Below are 22,105 nucleotides of genomic sequence, written 5' to 3'. Positions count from 1 at the left end.
TGGCCAGGATAAAATTTTATATACAAAATTTAATTTTATTTTGGGATAGCAGCAGAAATTAGATGACAATATAATTAGAACAACAATTTCATTTGCATTAGTGCAAAAAACTTAAAAGACTCAACACTAATTTTAGCAAAGAACAATTACTAAAGGAATCTATAACTCCTTCTGAGTTAAAGGACAAGACAAGGATATTTGCCAGTATAAAATTTTATATACAAAACTTAATTATATTTTGGGATAGCCACAGCAATTAGATGGCAATAAAATTAGAACAACAATTTCATTCATATTAGTGCAAAAAATTTAAAAGACTCAACACTAATTTTAGCAGAGACCATGCAAGATTCTTCTCTGAAAACTATGGAACATTGCTAAAATAAATTAAAGACAATGTAAATAAATGAAGAGGTATACCATGTACATAAATGCAAAAGCTCAAAATTGTTAATATTTTATTTCTCTCCAAATGTAATAGAGTTACATGAAATCCCAATAAAAATCACAGTAGCCATTTTGTAGAAAGTGTCAAGTTGATTTTAAAATGTATATGAAAAAGTGAAGAAACTAGAATAGCCAAACAAATTTTGAAAAAAATAATAATTGGAGGACTTGTCTCACTTAATTTCAAGACTTAATATAAAACTATAATAAACAAGACAATGTGATATTGGCAAAATAACAGATATATGTATCAGTGAAAGTAGACAGAAAATCCAGAAATAGAACACAACTACATAATCAACCAATTTTTGATGAAGTTGCACATGCAAATTAATTAGGAAATTGTTGCCATTTCAACAAATTGTGATGAACCAACTGGAAATCTATATGGAGGAAAATGAATATTGATCCTTATCTAATGCCATATACAAAAAATAAGATGCATAGTCCAAAATATAAAAGAAAAAACTATTAAACTTCTGGAAAAAAACATAAGAAACAATTCTTTATGATCTTGGTTTGCACAAAGATGTCCTAGATAGAACACAGTAACTCAAAATCTTGAGAACAGTGATTTAAAAGAACTGCTCATCTCAAACACTCAAAAAAAAAAAAATTACCTTCCAGTTGGGATTCCCAGACAGCTTAGGAAGCAGATAGGGCTGAGATATAAATGGAATGATCTTCAGAGGAATTTAAAGAAAATATCAGCCACCCCCCAATGTCTTTTCCACTTTCATCTTGTTCCCTGAAGGTGGAACTCAGTCTACTTGGGGTTACACTTGACTTCAGAGATAACACTCTCTTAGTAAGTGTCCATTCAGTTCCGTTCGGTTCAACAAATATTTAATTATGCCAAAGTAGTGCTGGTGCTCTCCCAAACAAAGGTGAGGATGCACAAGAATCACCTGCACTGCTTGATAAATCACGTGTCACAAGGCTCCATGCCAGACTTTCTGATACAAGAGATCTGGGGTGGTCCCCAGTCATTTGCAATTCTAACACATTCAGGGGGTGACACAATGACTTGTCTGGGAACTGCACTTAAACAACTATGGCTGTAAGTGAAGGATTAACAGCTCTTTCTTTCTCTTTCTTTTCTTTCTTTCTTTCTTTCTTTCTTTCTTTCTTTCTTTCTTTCTTTCTTTCTTTCTTTCTTTCTTTCTTCTTTTTTCTCTTCTTTCCTTCTTTTCTTTGTTTATTTTCTTTCTTTTCTTTTCTTTTCTTTCATTTTGAGACAAGATCTCCCTCTGTCACCCACACTGAATTGCAGTGATGCAATCACAGCTCACTGCAGCCTCGACCTCACAGGCTCAAGTGATCCTCCCACCTCAGCCTCCCAAATAGCTGGGATCACAGGCATGCCACAACAACCAGATTTTTTTCTTTTTTTTTTATTAGAGATGAGGTCTCACTATGTTGCCCAAGCTGTTCTCAAACTCTTAGGCTCAAGCTGTCCTCCCACCTTGGCCTCCTAAAGTGTTGGGATTACAGTTGCTAGCCACCATGCCCAGCCGAGCACATGATTTCTTGTCAGGTTAATTCTGTGTTGCTTGAATTCAACTATAATGGAAATATGTGTACCAGAGAAATTAGCAAACTCACCAAAAGACCTGTTTCTGCTTCCTAAAGAACCTGTCATTGACATGTATCAATATGCTACTGAATTGGACACACCTATGCGTGTTGAAATTCTAGTTTTCTGTATTTGTTAATACGTAAATCCTTGAGCAAGGCGTGCCACATCACTAAGCGTCAGTTTCCCCATCTGAAAACAGTCATACCTCCTGCAACAAGATTGTTGTCAAGATTAACTGATAATGAGGTAGAGCATTTAGCACAGTGCATGGCACATGTTTATGTCCCCTTAACAGAACTATTTTTTATTTTTAGTGGGAACAAGCTGAATGTAAACCCACAATGGAGACACAGTTTGGTATATATCCTGATAGAGGGATAGCAGGGTGCAAAAGGAAAACCCCCAGCTTTCAGACTGGAGGAGGACAATCAGGGGAATTTCCCTTTCCCATATTTTTAGAAGCCGGCAGGGTGTATGTAGAGGGAAAGCTGTAAGGGACAGATCAGAGCCTGCACTATCATCCAGCAACCTTATGAAATTAGTCAGTGGGACTTGATCCCCACACAGCACAGTCCAGGTTCCGCACATTGTTAAACATGTGTCAGATTCAGTTTGTCATCTTTGATCCCATCGAGAGCCCTGTTCCTGTCAGCTCAAACTTCATAGCTGGTTGCTCTGGCATTACAGCTGTCCACTAAAGACTTCAATAATGAAAATGAGTGGGATATATACAACACTTTACATTTTGCCTAGCATTTCCACTGTCTTATCTCATTGTCACAAATAATATTATAAGACATATAGGTTTACTTATTCACTGATTTATTTATTCAAAAAGTATTCATTGAGTATCATTGGCATACCAGGCACTATCTAATGCGCTGAAGACGCAGTAGTGAGCAAAGCAGATATTGTTCTTGTACTCATAGAATATACAGATATTTTTAACCATTCATTCATTTCCTTGTTTAATCGCTATTGACAAAATAGAATGTGAGCTCATAATTAGGAAACTCATGTAGTCTTAGAAAGTGACATTTACCCTGATAAATACAAAATAAAGAAGAATTAGTCACTAGTGTTGAGTGGGAGACAGGGAAGAGGATCACACACTTAGAACTTTATAGCAAGGTAGTGAAGTAAATGAACTAAAGTAAGGGCCCTGTGGCTAGAGATCAGGAAACAGAATGGAAATGATGTGACATACAGATGGAGAGAAAAGCCGTGGTGTGATTACACAGGGCCTTCTGAGCCATGTTAAGGATTTGGGCCTTTATCCTCATAGAATTAAGAATTCAAAGCAAGGGAGTGACATGATCAGATGTGCATTTTGTAAAGCTCTTTGTAAATAAGGGAAATGTCTGAGGCAAAATTTAGATAGAGAATCTGCAAGATTGGTTAATTCTTTGGATGTAGGTGGTGAGAGAGAGGGTGAGGTCAAAGATTAATCCTAGGTTTTAGACATGAATATCTGGTTGTGTAGGACACTATATACCAAGACTCAGTACACTGGGGGAAGATCAGTTTGGGAAGTGAAGGTATGGGGGAACTGGCGTCGTGGGTTTTCTGTTGGCTATACTGGGGAACTGCGAGGTCTCTAAGTGGTGATCTCAAGTAGTCAGTTAGATATTTGAGGATGGACATCAGAAGAAAGATCTGGGCAAGAACTATAGACTTTGGAGTTGTCAGCAAATAGATGACAATGAAATCCATGCGTGTGGATGCTATCACCTGCCACATGGAGACCAGGAAAGGACAGCAATAGGAACAGACGTCTGGGATCATTCCCTAAGTAATTACAATTAAGGAGCCTGAGGGTGCTGGTGCAGTGGCTCACACCTCCAATCCCAGCACTTTGGGAAGCTGAGGCAAGAGGACTGCTTGAGGCCAAGAGTTCAAGGCCAGCCTGGGCAACATAGCAAGACCCTATTTCTAGAAAAAATAAAAAGAATCTGAGGAGGAGGGTCAGAGAAGTAGGAGAGAAACATGGAGGGCAGTGTGGTAAAAAAAAAAAAAATAAGAAGAAGAAGAATAAATAAGCCACGGAAAGACAATGTTCCCACTTTCCAGAGAAAGTGATCAATTACTCCAAATAGGTTAAGCAGTAAGACAGGAATGGAGAGAGCTCCTTGGGTCTAGCCAGTTGGAGTAATTAATGACCTCAGAAAGAAACTGGCTGGTGGATTGTTGAAGGCAGGAGCCAGATTGAAGGCATGCATTGTGAATGGAAGTGCAAAAATGGAGCTAACGAACTTACCAAGACTGTTCTCCTGAGTCATTTGGGTGTGAAGAGGAGGGGAATGTGAGATTCAGGGCACCTTTTGTTTTACATTTCTATTTTGTATCAGTTACCATGCTTTCTGCATCAAGTAACTGCGGCAAATCAGTCATTCGGCAAATTGATCTTTTTTTTCCAGTTTGTTTTTCAGTGAATTGGCTTTTTGGAACTGATTTTCAGTGAATTGACCGGGAGCCAAATTCAGGAGTCCATGTCAATAAAGGCTATCAACCATTGAGTACTGACTACACATCAGAAGCCTTGCTGGATACTCCGTGTTCTTTATCCCATTATCTTCTCATGGATCACTAGGAAGTGGGGTGGTGTTAGCCTCACTCTACCTGCCAAAGAAAGTGAAGCCCAGGCAAGGCATATACCTCAGCCAATGTCATACAGCTAGTAAGGGATGAAACCTGGATTTAGCGTGGATCTGCCTGCACCAAATCCAAGGCTCCTAACTACCGTCCCTCAGTTAGGTTCCAGTGTATCAGAGAGGCTCTAGCATGCTGTATAAAAAAAGTATCAACCTGAACTGCAAGCAGCAAAGAGCTACTTTAGATCCTTGAGTGAGAGTTTGATCTTATAAAAGCAATATTTTAAGATTTCTTAGATCACTGAGGAGGGTGAACTTAGATTGGGCAACTTTCCTTCCTCTTTTCACCTTTGCTTAAATATACTATTTCATCTACCAGATTTCAGTGTAACTGTCGTTTTCTCAGGAACACCTCACTTAACCTCACTAAGTAGGAGAAATCCCTTTACTAGTGTGCTGTCTCATAGCTCTGTAGTTCACTCCTTTCTGGCACTTGCAGTTTTCACTGCGTATTGGTAAGAGCAACATTTCTTCTACCAACCCCTGTTAGAAGATTAGATTTATAAGGCTGGGAATGGGACATTCCTACTTTGCTCACTCGTGTACCCCCAGCACATTACACAGAGCTTGGAATATATTATTGCTTAATAAGCATTTGTTGAATAAATGGAGGAACTGCCAATGGCTGTGGGAGTATCTCATCAGGATCACAGGGAAGGGGCTGTAGTGCCATCACGAACTCTATCCTCATCCTGAATATACTAAAATGCTGGGATCAGCAGGACACAAGTTTCCTGAGAGGCAGACAGTCTTCGGGATAGAAAGGAGGCGGGATGGTTCAGCCGCTTGGGCCTAGGGCTCTAAGCTGGTGAATCAAAGAAGCACAATGGCCAGGCCATGCTTTCAATACCCTGCTGAGGACTGCTGGCTGATGAAATTTGCCTTTGGATCACAAGGATATTGAAAGGGAATAATCAGAGGTTTCTACTGTGCTTTTTAAACTGAAGGACCTGTGGTATATTTGGCAAGCTCTATATAGATGTCAAATCAAGCTTGCTTGTCTCTTTTTAAGCAGGCAGTGGGGAGGGCACCATTACCAGGTGTCCAAGTCATTCTAGACTTCTCCGGTGCTCTACTTCCCCTTCCCCTGCCTCCCTGTACATATATGTACAAGCTCTCAACTATGGGTTCTTTCTCACGAATCTCTTGCCAATTCACCCATTTTTCTCCAGTTCTGTTGCCTTAGTTCAGGATCTCATTATTTCTTACCTGAGCTTGTAGCTCAATGCAGCATTGGTGTCATCTGCCACTAGGCTTTAGCCATCCATTCACTCAGCAGGCATGATCTTTCTAAAACACCAGTCTGATCATGTCACTCCTCTCATAAAATGCTTCAGTGGCTCTCCATTGCCCTTAGGATAGAGTGCAAACTCTCTCGACAGGCAATAAAGTCCCCTGTAATCTAGTTTCATCAGATCCCTCCCATCTCATGTCCTGCCATTTTTCTAAAGGAGCTCCTCTGCTTTAGCCACAAAGTACGTGGGGCCTCCTGATTGCGGGCACTGTGAATATTTAAACCACTATGCCTTTAAAGAGGCTATTTTCTCCGCTTAGAAAGCCAGATCTGTGTGGCAAAGTCCTGCTAATTTTTCAGGATTCAAATCAGATGTTTATTCCCTTTGTCAAGCCATCCCCAAAAGCCTAGGATAATTCAGTCATATTCAATTGATATTCTGACAATAATTCATTGTTTATGATCCTGCTGAATCTTACACAACAGTCTCAGAGCTCTTAATACTGAGACTGTTGTGTTTATCTGCATAGCTGCCTCCTACACTCTATGAGAATGTGAGAAATGAAGGGAGGTTCAAGGCAATATAGCTCAGAGGTTGAGAGCTCACACTACGGTGTCATACAGGCTTTAATGGTGTCATTCAGGTTTAAATCCAGACTATGTCACAGCCTGATCCTAGGGAGAGGAGTTATTAAACTTGCTGCACTTGAGATATTTTTAGTCTATAAAATGGGCACAACTGCAACCCATTTGTATTCTTCCTATGATATGAATTAAGTGTAAAATGCTTAGCAATGCCATTTAATGGTTTAGCATATAGCACATAGTAAGTGTATAAAGGTAATCCAATAAAAATCATGACCAAAAGCAGGTTTCATGAACACCCATCTTATCACTACAACACAGTGATTGGAACAAAAGTGGCATGAATTCTTGTTGAACAAAGGAAGTAAGTAATTGTGTTAGGTTGTTCTTACCTTGCTATAAAGGAATACCCAAGACTGGGTGATTTATGAAGAAAAGAGGTTTAATTGGCTCAAGTTTCTGCAGGCTGTACAAGCATGGCGCTGCCATCTGTTCAGCTTCTCAGGGGCCTCAGGGAGCTTTCACTCATGATAGAAGGGAAAGTGGAAATAGGCATGTAACTTGGCAAGAACAGAAGCAAGAGAGAGTGCAAGGCGGGAGGTACCACACACTTATCTTTTTTTTTTTTTTTGAGACAAAGTCTTGCCCTGTCACCAGGCTGGAGTGCAACGGTGTGATCTCGGCTCACTGCAACCTCTGCCTCTCGGATTCAAGTGATCCTCCTGCCTCAGCCTCTTGAGTAGCTGGGATTATAGGTGTGCACCACCACGCCTGGCTAATTTTTGTATCTTTAGTAGAGATGGGGTTTCACCATGTTGGGCAGGCTGGTCTCGAACTCCTGACCTCATGATCCACCCACCGCAGCCTCCCAAAGTGCTGGGATTACAGGCGTGAGCCATCAGGCCAGGCTGCCACACACTTTTAAACAATCAGATCTCCAGTGAACTCACTTATCACCAAGGAGATGGCATTAAACCATTCATGAGGAATCTGCCCCCATGATCCAAACACTCCCCAACAAGCCCCACCTCCAACACTAGAGATTATATTTCAACAGGAGATTTGGAGAAGACATCCAAACTATATCAGCATTCATAGGGGCGTGCAGGGACTGAGAGACATCCCTTCATTACTTCCTTTCTGCTCACAAGCTGGAATTTTGCCATCCAGCTTTGTGTTCCCCCACATTGTCTGGAAGATTTGACATCTTCCTCGTTGACCGTTATTGAGCCCTGTCTGTGTTCCACTGTGGTAGACGTGTGAGATCGATGTGAATATCCCCATTTTCCAAACAAGAAGACTGAGCTGCAGAGAAGGTGAGTCAGTAAATGGCACTGGAAGGGTCTGAACAAAGATCTGCCTGATTCCAAATTCCACACTCTATCTCCTGCAGCCAGCAGCAGTGGTATTATCCCCAACTGGAAAGCTCTCCCAGGTTTCCTAGGCAGCCCTGGCATTCCTTTCCAGAAAAAAGATTCAGAGGATAGTCCATTATGCCGATGCTGTTGCCTTGAAACATAAATACTCACTCACTGTGGAACTGTTTGTTATGAGGAATGCGCGGGCTGGAGAGAAGTGAGACATAAAATCATTATTTCATGCAGAAAGACATTGCCAAAGGGATAGAATTACTTACTATATTAATTCTGTCCTTCAGCCCCCAGCTCATCTCTCTGCATAATGACTTAGTCACAGAATGTATTGTTGGCAACATTTTGGGACATTTCCACTATGATTTTTGCAGAAGTTGAATAATCTAAGACTTCTCATTTCATTTCCTTTTCCTCTAACTCTCTCCTCTTTTTTTCTGCTGGTCTTTCAGCTCTGCAACTCCACCCCTCAGCCAACCCTATTTCCTCCCACTAACTGTCATTTCTTCCCATTGACTGTCATTCCTTCTACTACTCACACCCATGCCACCCTTAGTCCCCCTTCTCTTCCTGAAAACCCTTCTGTCAACCCTCAACTCATCCCTATTCATTCTCCATCCACTAAACATCTACTTCTACAACAGAATAGAGGGGCTCCCAGTGGAAATTCTGTACTAGTCTTAAAATAAGTACCTTAAATAAAGTGCTCATAGGCCATCATTTAAAATTATCATATAAAATCATCATATAAGTCATCCTTTAACATCAACACACAGACCCATCATATAGGACTGTCAGAGAGAACCACATGATGGAACCATCATACAGAATCCCAGAGTGAGAGCAACTAGGATCAGAGGGTAGGAAGATAAACAGCATCTGTTTACCCCTGTATTTATATATTAATACGTCATTCATAATGGCCAACATACTTAATGACACAACAAGATAGACATTCCCATGTCCATTGGAAATTAAACAGCTTTCGTCTGATAAGGAGTTGGATGGATCTGGTAGGGAGTGTGAAGCAGAACTGAACAAAAAGAGTTAAAACCACAATGTTTCAACTTGGATTGTTGTTTGCTATTCCCTTGCCTCATTGCCTCACTTCAAAAGATTTATAGGCTAATTGCACCAGGTGCAGAGAGTTGTTACATGGAAGAGGAATTTTCGTCATGGTCTGGCATGATCATGATTATCTAATGTGGTTCTACAATTTCTTTTAAATTAACAACAACTCTTACTAACACACGTTGAACACCTGGTGTGCTTGCCAGCTGCTCTGAGAGCTTTAGCTTTATCATTTACCCCTCACAGGGTCCGTGAGAGGTAGGAGTGAACATGTCCAGTTTAAAGATGAGCAATGGAAGTTCAGCGAGGTGAGCTAATTTCCCCAATATTACATAGCCGTGGAATAGAAACAGCTATAATTGTTGTAAAGGAGGACACGAAATATTCAAGATCTACAAAAATTGTCACCAATATTTACTGAGTGTTCATACAAGTGGAATTGAGAAAACAGAGACATTATGTTTTTATTTGGAAGAAGAATATTTTAAAAATATTAACTCTCCTAATTTATAGGTGTAAATGATTTTAATTAAACTCCTAGCAATTTTTATGACTTGACAAAATAATTCTTAAATTTTAAAAATAAACAATCTGGAGTCGCTAGAAAAAATGCTAATAATTAGTAAGAATAATGTATATTAATATATAAATATATTAATGTGCTAATGTAATAATATGCTAATGAAAATATACTAACAACTTATGCTATCAATAAAATTAATATATTTATTAAACAGTGTGGGAATGGATACTTTGATCAAAGATAAAGTAGAGCTAGCCCAGGAAGAGATCAAAACATACATTAAAATGTAAACTATAATAAATATGACATTTCACATCAGTAGGAAAAGGAAAAGTCTTAGGGCATGTCACTATTTATTTATAAAAATAACAACAGTAAGAGAAAACGAAAAAAGCTAAATAGTTACTTGAATACATAAAGCAATAAATGAGAGAAGGTGAAAAAAGCATTGTAATATCAAATAAAAAAGGAAGGAAAGAAGGCAGAAATCTTAATATGAGCAAAGTTGGTATAGACAAGACTTCTTAAAGGATAACTCAAAAGAAAAAAACAAAGAAATATGTTGATATGTTTAGTTTACCTTAAATATTCCTTCAATGGGTGTGTATCTATATATATAAAAAATATATATTTATATGTAATATATATAAAAATTACATTAAAAATATGAGAATATATATGAAATCCTGTATATGAAAATACATTTTTTCATATATAGATATCCATTTACATATAGTGATATATATCACTCATACATATGAGAGATCTAAATATATAAGTATATATTTAATATATATAAATATAAATCTATATAAATATATTTTTAGCTCTCTCATATAGATACACACACTCATCTCTCTATATCAACATATATGTACATATATTACATATGCATGTCATCTCACATATCTCATATATGTAATACAGATACATATATGTATATGTAATATATACATATATAAATAACACATATCTCATATATACACAAATGTATATATTATGTATGTATTCAAAACACCATAAGCAAAACTGAAAAGCCAATTCCAAACTATGAAAAAGTATTTGTAAACTATAAAACAGAAATTGGATATTAAATTTTTAAAATACTTATTCTATTTCTATTTCTATTTGTGTATCAGAAATAGAATGTTTAAAATATGCAGAACTCTTACAAATTAATAAAAAGTATATATATTCTGATAGAAAATTGGGCAAAGGGTAGGAACTAACTGCTTTTAGAAAAAAAATACAAAAACTCAATAAACATGAGAAATGTGTTAGAGTCCCTAGCAATTAAAAAACTTTGAAAAACTTTTGTGACGTATGTTGCACCCATTAACTTGAGAGTGAATGAAAGAATTATTGTTGATGAGTGTGTGGGTCCAATGGCATGCCCATACAATACTGAAAGAGGCGTGGGGGCAGGTAATTGCTATGACATTTTTAATTTTTGAAGACATTACAACTTTATGTATCAAAGGCCTTATAAAACATGCCTAGCACTTGACTTAGTAATAAACGTCTGCATACTGCAACCCAAGGATTCTCCTTCTAGAAAATGTATTCTGAATAAGCAATGAGAGATGTACTCAAAAATGTACGTAGATATCTCTCTCTAAAAATGGAGATATTTCATATCAGCATGTGGTAGGCAGCTTCTGACGTAGCTCTTAATTACCTTGTCTCCTGGTATTCACACCCTTGTGTTATTCCACTGGGTTTGGGCTGCACCTAGTGACTTGCTTCTATAACAAATAGAATGTGGCAAATAGATGGAATGTCATCTCTGTGCTCAGGTTAGAAAGACTGACTTTTGTCTTGTGTCCTCTTTCCCTCCCTCCCTCCTCACTGACCCTTCTCTCTCTCTCTCTCTCTCTCTCTCTCTCTCTCGTCCTTTCATTTGCTTGCTCTGATGAAGCAAGCTGCTAGACTCTATGGAGGAGACCACATGGCAAAGACCCAAAAGAGGCCTTTAGTCGACAGTCAGTGAGGAACTGAGACACTCACATCAACAACCTACAAAAAGCTGAATTCTGCCAACAACCACAGTCACGGTCTAAGAATTGGAACCTTCCCAGTCAAGCCTTGAGGTGAGACCACAGCCTGAACACCTTGATTACAGCCTACCTAGCAGAGACTCAGAGCCAGAAGACCTAGCCAAGCCACACCCAGATTCTTGATCACAGAAACTGAAAGAGAATAAATGTTGCTTTAGGCCATTAAATTCTGGGGTAACTTGTTACACAGCAATGGATAGCTAACAAATAGCTTTATTTATAATAATACAAAATTGGACAAAATAAAATGTTCATTAAAAAGAGATCAAGGAAACTCTGGAGGATCTGGATGATGGTATTCTGTGATAATATTAAAATATTACTTTAAATACTATTTATTGCTAAAGGAAAAAGTTTATGACACATGGCAAGGGAAAAAGCAAATGCCAAATAGTAGAGTTTCACTCTTGTTGCCCAGACTGGAGTGCAATGACGTGATCTCGGCTCACTGCAACCTCCACCTCCCGGGTTCAAGTGATGGATTCTCCTGCCTTAGCCTCCTGAGTAGCTGGGATTACAGGCACCCACTACCACGCCTCGCTAAGTTTGTATTTTTAGTAGAGATGGGGTTTCTCCATGTTGGTCAGGCTGGTCTCGAACTTCTGACCTCAGGTGATCCGCCTGCCTTGGCCACCCAAAGTGCCGAGGTTACAGTCATGAGCCACCATGCCCAGCCTATGACACTATTTTTGTAAATTAAATAAACCCATATGAAAGAAAGGGTAAGGACAGAACACAAACTTTTTTTCCTTATCTCTTTTGGGAAGACTTTCTTTTGAAACAATAAATCTGTAGGTGGTTGGAGATAGCAAGACCCTGAAACAATGGATCTCTCACTCATTCCTCCATTTTCATTGGACAAGCCATTGGGATAAACTAGCCAACAAAACAAAGTCCCTGTCTTCATGAATCTTACAGTTTAGAGGGAGATAAAATTAATCAATCCGTCTATAACATAAAGCCAGGAAGTCAGGAATTGGTAAGTCTATACAGTGGAATAAGGGAATATAAAATAAGGGAGGGTGGTATTTTATATAGGGGAGTTGGAAGATACTGAGATAATGTTTGTGCAGAGACCAGAGTGAAGCGAGAATGACCCACCCAAATATCTCCAGGAAGCGATTTTGAAGTGATAAGAACAGCAGGTCGGTCGCAGTGGCTCATGCCCATAATCCCAGCACTTTGGGAGGCCAAGGCTGGAGGATTGCTTGAGTTTAGGAGTTTGAGATCAGCCTGGGCAACACAGCAAAACCCCGTCTCTACAAAAAATACAAAAATTAGCCCGTCATGGTGGCACACACCTGTGGTCCCAGCTACATGGGAGGCCGAAGTGGGAAGATCACATGAGCCTAGGAGGTCAAGGCTGCAGTGGGCTGTGATCACACCACTGTACTCCAGTCTAAGCAACAGAGCTTGACCTTGTCTCATAAAAACAAACAAACAAACAATCAAAAACAGCAAAGGCCCTGTGGCAGAATTATGCCCCTGAAATGCAAACTTGGTTTTGCTACAATAGCACACAGATTTCACAATCCCAAGCCACGAAGTAAAGCTACAGAGGGCATTGAGAGAAGCTGATCAGACAGTTTCTAAGACCCATATTTTCCTAAACTCCCAACTGCTTTTAATCTCTACTTCTCCACCAGGCTCAACGTCATTGCAGGCAGTTTTGACCAGCGGGAGTTTATCACTGGCAACTGGGACCTGGAGTCATTACTGTGGACTGAAGCATGAATACAACCTGCACAGCTTCTCTCACTCACATGAGTTTATGGGACATCTCTTCTGCAGTGGATGCTGGGTGATCCAGCCCCATAGAGGGAGATCAATATTCTCCCACAGGTGATTATTGATCACTGTATGGAATTGGACTTTTTTTTTTTTTTTTTTTTTTGTTGAGACGGACTCTCGCTCTGTCACCCAGGCTGGAGTGCAGTGGCCGGATCTCAGCTCACTGCAAGCTCCGCCTCCCGGGGTCCTGCCATTCTCCTGCCTCAGCCTCCTGAGTAGCTGGGACTACAGGCGCCCGCCACCTCGCCCGGCTAGATTTTTGTATTTTTTTAGTAGAGACGGGGTTTCACCGTGTTAGCCAGGATGGTCTCGATCTCCTGACCTCATGATCCGCCCGTCTCGGCCTCCCAAAGTGCTGGGATTACAGGCTTCAGCCACCGTGCCCGGCCAGGAATTGGACTTTTAAGTCACTCTCTCTGTCCTGCACTTGACTAGCCCAATGGCCAAGCTCGTCTCTCTGAATCCAAGTCTATTCAATACTGGCCGTTTACTGAGCTTTTGCTCTGTAGTGGTCCCTGGGATGAAAGCATTGTCAACATCAGCCCACGTAATCCTCTCTGCAGATGTGTGAGGTTGTGACCACAAGATCACTGAGACCCTGTGCAGATTGAACTCATTTGGTGTCATGAGCTCATGAAGTGTCAGGACCAAGATATGAATCCAGATGTGCTCAGTTTTAGAAAATTTTACCTGTCTTTCCCCCCAAAAGTCACATTTTGCTTGCTTCTCTTTTTTCCTTCTTCCCTCATATCTCAGGGTCTGATTTTAGTCTTCTGTCACCTGGCTGCTTCTTGGTGTTTTTCACTGTGCCCGCGGAGAACTGTTTCTTGACCCCTACAACCCTGCAATTCCAACAGTGCTGGCCTCTCAAATGGAATCTGCGTCCCACCCCAGAACTGTCTCACTCAGGCCTTGCCTGCCTTCCTCCCCCATGGAATTGCTGTGCTATGAAATAATAGTGATGAGTTGTGCAGCAAACTGTAAAGTGACAAATACGTAAGTGTGATCCTATGGATGATGTGGAACACTTAGGACTTCTGCCTGGGCCGCTTTTTACAGCTTTTTGTTTAGTGCACAACCTGTGCAGGCGTATGAGGTAGCCCTGCCTCTTGTGTTGTAGGTTCAGGGTCCTAAAATCCAAGTTATAACCTGAAATGTTCCTTGTTTTGTTTTGTTTTATAAAATGATCCCCTGGTCTCACTTTCAGACTCAGAGAATGAGAACTGGAGAACAGAACTGGGAATCTCTACTTTTAATAAATATTGCAAGGAAATTTCAATAAATTTTATGTGCCTAAAAGGAAATTCCTTGAAAATGTCTATGGTCAAAAATTTCCTTTGGCTCAATTGGTTATGTCCATAGCACCATTCAGTTGATGAGATGGCTGGGACCCAGGCTCCAAAACTACGTTTTCAGGAGGCAAATTGTCCAGAGTCTCCTCTCTCCTCCAGCCTTCATTGCAGACTGAATGAACCACAGACGATGAAAGTCCGAACTCAGTTAGTGAATCTGTAGGAAGGTCATGTTACGGTGCTCAGAACTTTTGCCATTAAGGGATGACCACCGAGTAGTCTATTGGCTTTAACCTTAAGCTGATCTTGTTTCTGAGCCCAGCCAGACCTTGATTTAAATCATCCATGTTGCTTGCAGACTGTATTTGATGGCTAGGGCTGTGTTACGGGCTAATTTGTGTTCCCCCAAAATTCATGTACTAACACCCATAATAACCTCAGAATATGACTATATTCAGAGATAGGGCCTGGAAAGAGATGGTTAAGTTAAAATGAGGTCTCGAGGCTCCAAAATTCATGTATTGAAGTCCTAACACCCATAATAACCTCAGAATGGGGTTATATTCAGAGATAGGGCCTGGAAAGAGACGGTCAGGTTAAAATAAGACCTTGAGGGTACAGCCCAAATACAATCTGACTTTTTTTTTTTTTTTTTTTGAGAGAGTTTCACTCTTGTTGCCCAGGCTGGAGTGCAGTGGTGCAGCCTCAGCTCACTGCAACCTCAACTCACTGCAACCTCCACCTCCCGGGTTCAAGCGATTCTCCTGCCACAGCCTCCTGAGTAGCTGGGATTACAGTCAGGTGTCACCACACCCGGCTAATTTTGTTTTTTAGTAGAGACAGGGTTTCTCCATGTTGGTCAGGCTGGTCTTAAACTCCTGACTTCAGGTGATCTACCCACCTCGGCCCCCCAAAGTGCTGGGATTACAGGCGTGAGTCACCGTGCCCGGCCCAGTGTCCTTTTAAGAAGAATAAAAGATGCCAGGTATTTGTGTGCACATGGAGAAATAACCTTGACTTGAGGCAGCAAGAGGGTGCTCATCTGCAAGCCAAGGACAGAAGCCTCAGACGAAACCAATTCTGTCAAGATCTTGATCTTGCACTTCCAGCCTCCAGAACTGAGATCATAGATATCTGCTGCCAGTCACCCAGTCTGTGGCATTTTGTTACGAAAACCCTAACAGATGAATACAGGTTGCCATCACAAAATACCACAGAGATTTGATGGCTAAAACAACAGAAATGTATTGTCTCACAGTTCTGGAGGCTGGAAATCTGAAATCAAGGTGCCAGCAGGGATGGTTTCTTCTGAGGCCTTGCTTCTTGGCTTGCAGGTGGCCGTCGGTTCCCTGTGTCTTCCCTTCAACCTCCCTCTGTGTGTCTGGGTCTTAATCTCCCCTTCTCATAAGGACAACAGTCACATTGAAATAGAGTCCACCCCAATGACCTCATTTTAACTTAATTACCTCTTTAGAGGCCCTCTTTCCCAATACAGTCATATTTTGAGTCATAATATTTGTGGGGACACAATCCAGACCATAACATAGGCCAGTTTGTCCAACCAGAGGCCCGCAGGCCCAGAACAGCTTGGAATGGGGCCCAACACAAATTCATAAACTTTCTTAAAACATTGTGAGATTATGAGATTTGGGCTGGGTGTAGTGGCTGTTGCCTGTAATCCCAGCACTTTGGGAGGCCAAGGTAGGCGCATTACTTGAGGTCAGGAGTCAGGAGTTTGAGATCAGTCCCACCAACATGGTGAAACCCCATCTCTATTAAAAATAAAAAAATTAGGTGTGCACCTGTAGTGTCAGCTATTTGGGAGGCTGAGGTACAAGAATCGCTTGAACCTGGGAAGCAGAGGTTGCAGTGAGCCGAGATCACACCACTGCACTCCAGCCTGGACAACAGAGTGAGACTCTGTGTCAAAAAAAAAAAAAAAATTATGAAATTCTTTTGTCCTTTTATAAATGATTTTTTATTTTTAGCTCATCAGCTATTGTTGGTGTTAGTGTATATTACGTGTGGCCCAAGACCCTCCTTCTTCTTCTAATGTGACCCAGGGAAGCCAAAAGATTGGACACCCCTGACATGGGCTTTAAGAAAGGTTAAGTTGAGAGAAGAGACCTGGTTTCTCTGGAGAATGTTCTTTAGGTTAAACACTGTGCTTGACCCATCTAATTCTTACAAACACACTGGGGAAAAGGTGAGAAACTGAGGCCTGGAGATTAAACATCCAGTCATCTCCCCAGGTGTGAAGGAGAGGGCAGGAGGAGTATGAATTTCTTCACAATGTAGCCCAGGGCCACCTAATCAGCCTCTTTTCTAGCCATTTACAGCTCCCAACCTGAACGAATTTTGACAGAATTGGCCAAAATTGTGATACTAATGGAACCAAGCTCTTAGGCCTGTTGTGGCATGAGGTTACCTGTGCAGAACACTTAGCAAAATGCTCAGAGTTGGCGAAGGCTCTAAGCAGTGATGGCTTTTCTCATCATGATGATTATGTTTACACCTTGAAAACTTTAAGTGCAGGAAAAAGAGGCTATCAAACTGGTGATGTTACCGTCTGATTCCAGGTACCCAGGCCAACGCCCAGACACTGGACCAGGGTTGTTTTCACACATATTAGCACCCCTGGGAAGAAAGCATTATTATTTTCCTCTGTGTTGAACTAGGTGGTCTTGCTGTTGCTAACGCTGTGGGAGGCCCAGAGGAAATTGAAAAGTGAAGGTTTATGAGTTCACCTGAATGGGATCATTTAAATGGAACTAACCACCAACCTCCACCATCTCCCTGCCCTCTCTGCCCTCACACCCACTGGAATTCTAGGCTGCCCACGGTGCTGTTGCTCTGTTAATTCACATCCCTGGAAATGATAACTCATGTTAAGAGTCTTCCCATCCAAAAACACAAGTCTTTCCCTCTGCCCCACCTAGAATTCTTCTTCAGATTTTCATTGGTCAAAGATTCTTGGTCTTGAAAGGTCAGGCTTACAGTTCTGTTCCAGGGGTCTGCTCCAAGTCCACTAAAAATCTTCAGTATTGAGGGGAAGAGGAGACATGTGTAATAATTGTTAGGCCTATGATGGACCCTTCACACACTATATTCTTGATTGCTCCTAACTAGTGTATGATGAGGCAATCTGGTAGGCCATAACTTTACAGTTGCAAAAACTGAGGCATAGAGAAGTTCAGTAACTTACCAGGGTTCCCTGGTCACCAAGGGCAACACTGAGACCAGACTGACTTCTAAACACCTGCTATCAACCACTGCCTTCTGGTCCACATGCCCAGCATGTAGTGACCAACCACTGATATGGCCCAGCACATCTGTCATATACATACACAGGTGGCCCTTGAGCAATACAGGCCTGAACTGCACAGGTCAACTTATATGCACATTTTCTTCCACCTCTGCCACCCCAGAGACAGCAAGACCAACCCCTTCTCTTCTTCCTCCTCCTCCTCATCACACTCAATGTGAAGATGATGAGGATGAAGACCTTTATGATGATCCGCTTCCACTTAATGAATACTAAATATATTTTCTCTTCCTTATGATTTTCTTAATAACATTTTCTTTCCTCCAGCTTACTATAGTGTGAGATAAAATTAGTTCTCTAGCTTACCTTATTATACAGTATATAATACCTATAACATTACAAAATATGTGTTAATCAATGTTTATGTTATCGGTAATGCTTCTAGTCAATAGTAGGCTGTTGGCAGTTATGTTTTTGGGAAGTCAAAAGTTATGCCCGGATTTTTGACTGCACAGGGAGTCACTACCCCAACCCCTGTGTTGTTCAAGGGTCAAGTGTATACGGTTCTTAAACCTTCAATGAATTTTACTGATAAAGGAATCGAGTCTTAGAGTGTTTTGGTGGCTTTCCAAGGACATTTGTCTTCCAAGGCAGAGTTTGGTTCAGAAACTAGATTTTCTAACTCTTAGCAGTCCAACAGTCCAATCAGGGGTCATTTACTTCTTCAACAAAAATAGGTGGAGCACCAGCTATGCACCAGCTAATCTTCCAGGCAGTGGGAATTTGGTGCCGTCCCTGCCTTTTTGGTGGGTAGCGATGAATGATTAGCAATAAACATAAAAAATAAATAATCTACATATAGTAGGTTAAAGTTAAAAGGTCTGGTAAAATGGGAAACATGAAACAGAATACGGAGGCTTTGAAGGGCAGGAAAAGAGGCTACAGTATGAAATTCATGAGAAGGTGAATGTTGAAGGTGGTAAAGGAATGAGGCTGCAGATATCTGGGAGAAGAGCATCCCAGACAGAGGGAAGAGAGTGGGAACACTGAGGCAGAAGCAGACTGGCATGTCTGGGGACAGCAAGGACGTCCATATCAGGAAAACGAAGAGAACTGAGACTGTAAAACAGTGGAAGGAGAGGACGTCGGACAGGAGCACAAGTTGTGAAAACCATTAGAGTCATGGGAACCATTGCAAGGAATCTGGCTTTCTAATACAAGAAACACAGGAAAACCCATAGTCAGAGACTCAGTTGCCCGCATGGGCCAAGCAAGTAATGTTATGAGCAGTGTGGTCAGAAGGGACTAGAGCACAAATGCCTGCCTTGTCTGAACTGGCCCAGATGTGCTTGCTTCATCTTCCTGCTCACCTCTGTTATCCCCAAAAGAGAAGGCAGAGCCAATGAGGCCTGATCTACCTTTTTATTTATTTTTTAATTTAATTTAATTTTTATTTTTAGAGACAAGGTTTCACTCTGTTGCCCAGGCTGGAGTGCAGTGGTGCAAATACCACTCACCACAGCCTCGAGCTCCTGGGGCTTAAGCAATCTTCCTGTCTCAGCCTCCTGAGCAGCTGAGACTACAAGCATGTACCACCACCCCAGCTAATTTATGTTTTGTTTTGTTTTATTTTATTTATTTTTGTAGAGATAGGGTCTTGCTATGCTGCCAGGCTAATCTTGAACTCCTGGCCTCAAGCAGTCTTCCCTCCTCAGCCACCCACAGGTGTGAACCACTGTGCTTGGCCCTGACCTACTTTTCAAGAGGAGCTAGGAATCTGGATTTTCACATGAAGCTGCCTGATTAAAAAAAAACAAATAGCAATGAATTCCATTCTATCAAATGGAATGATAGAATCATTGCCTATGCCTATATCAAATGCCTATGCCTACCCCTTCCCCCAACTAACACCTCCGATTATAGAATTGTGACAAATGGACCCAGTTTGAGTCCTTTGCATTATACCACATTGTCATAAGGTCCTAAAATCATCAGGCCTATTTGATAGATTGTGGAACATTAAGAAGAATCGGGCCATTATCTGCATCACTTGTATTCAAACATGAGAATTAACCTCTATTAGTGCAATACCTCTTTGTGTTGCAATGATCTGTGCCTGTGTCTGTTTTATTTACTAAATTGTGAGCTCGCCAAGGCCAGGGACTGAACATTCCTTGGTTTTGACCCCCCAGCAGAAGGCTACACACGTAATAGATGTCCAGTAATTTTTTATTGAATAAAGTGATGATGGTAACTTTGTAAAAATAAAAAAGCCTGCATATGTATTAGGGCTGGAAGGGAAAGAAAAGGTACAAAAATAAAATTTGGGTTGTGTTAAGGTTGATATTTAGAGCAGTCATTTTCCTGTTTTACAAACTCCCCATACTGTTATTATATTGATTTCATAATTTTAATGGGAGAAAAATGTTATAATGAAAAAATCAATTAATCTCTGCCTGTCCTTTCATAGCTGTTTGCTCAGGAATACAGACCCTGCTGGGGAAAATTCACTACAACATTCTACCCGCTGGCCCCAAGCACTTACACCACAGAGCTCGCAACCAAGGCATTTACAACTAGATATTATGGTTACCTTTGGGAATTCACATGCTCTCATTGCATTATTAAAACCAAATATCTCTCCTGCACCAAGAGCTAGGCCAGCCCAGCCCGGAATTTCCAGGGTCTTTCTGAGGTGGGCGGGGGGAGTGGAAAGAAAGTTATGTTTAAGAAATGGTTGGAGTTCTGCAGTAAGAATCAATCAAAAGAGAAGCAGTGCCTGGGTTAAGAGACAAAAGAGATGACAGGTTGGGCTTACAGATCATTGTGGATGATTCAAGCAATGCATCTATGATGGAACATCCAAGTCCTAATTCCAGACTGGTGTAGGAAGTCCAACTCAGCAGCTAAGGCCTGGCACAACAGAAGCCAAGTAATAATCAAACACACTGGGGGCAGATGCACAGTAAGCATACGTCCACCTCTCTACAATCTACCACTCCACACAGTCCCATCCGTTGGGAAAATTATGTGAGTTGGGTTTTTGTAAATGATGCCATGCTAGGCAAATGCCCCATACATGGCGAACACATGGGCTCTGATGCAAGAACAGAGGACTGGTGTATTGGGCAGGGGAATTGATCAGCCCTGACTGGGAGCATCTATGATGAAATTCCATTCTGTGGATTGAATCAAGTAGAGAAATTCCATTCTGTGGATAGAGTCAAGTAGAGAGGAGAATGAAACCAATTTGCAACGATGGATTCTGGTACCTAAGACCCATTTCTATACTGCTCCAGGGTCTGACTAAAGGGAAGAAAGAAAGGAAGTGTTAGCCAAATGGGAACTTAACCATCAACTTTATACTACTCAAACCCTTTCCTTGACCCCTTCCCTCACAGAAGAAGGCCATCTGAAGAGCATGGTTTGGACCTGACTCTAGAATGGTGGTTCCAATTATTTCCACCATGCTTTTGGGGCCATATTGTTCTGTAGAGCAGTCCCAGAGTTGACCCAAAAATGAATGGAAAGAAGCCAACACAGTTGATATCTCTGCCTTCAGTTCTTCTAAGAACAGACTGGTCCAGAAGAGCTAGAGACCATGGTACACATGAACAGTGAACACATCCACCAGCAAATGCTGCCCAATAGATAGCATAGCATGTTCTCATCAATTTCATGGTTACTCCATCTCACTTGGGGAAGAACAAAAAAAGACAAGTGGAAGATCGCTTTTCATGTTTTCTTAAAAGGTTAGAAGTATTGGCAAAAGCTGTCTTTTTGAGACAGAGTCTTGCTCTGTCGCCCAGGCTGGAGTGCAGTGGCGTGATCTCAGCTCGCTGCAACCTCTACCTCCCGGGTTCTAAGTGATTCTCCTGTCTTGGCCTCCCACAGCTGGGATTACAGGCGCGTGCCACCACACTCGGCTAATTTTGTATTTTTAGTAGGGACACGATTTCACCATGTTGACTAGGCTGGTCTCGAACTGCTGACTTCAGGTGATCCACCCACCTTGGCCTCCCAAAGTGCTGGGATTACAGGCGTGAACCACCACGCCCGGCCAAAGTTTTCATTTTTATGGAAATATAAAAGTAGAGAGGAACATACCTGCTGTGGATCAGATACTGTGCTCTGTGCTAAACATGAAAGCTATCACTGATGGAGCCTCTCCAGTGTTCTAGGCATCTTTTATTATATTTATTCATTTAATCCTCCCAACAATCTTATGAAGCACCTCAGA

The sequence above is a fragment of the Colobus angolensis genome, unplaced genomic scaffold, assembly GCF_000951035.1.
Source record: "Colobus angolensis palliatus isolate OR3802 unplaced genomic scaffold, Cang.pa_1.0 Scaffold387, whole genome shotgun sequence".
In the NCBI taxonomy this organism is placed as follows: Eukaryota; Metazoa; Chordata; class Mammalia; order Primates; family Cercopithecidae; genus Colobus; species Colobus angolensis.
The sequence above is the reverse complement of the archived record's forward strand: the minus strand, read 5'-3'. Positions refer to the sequence as shown.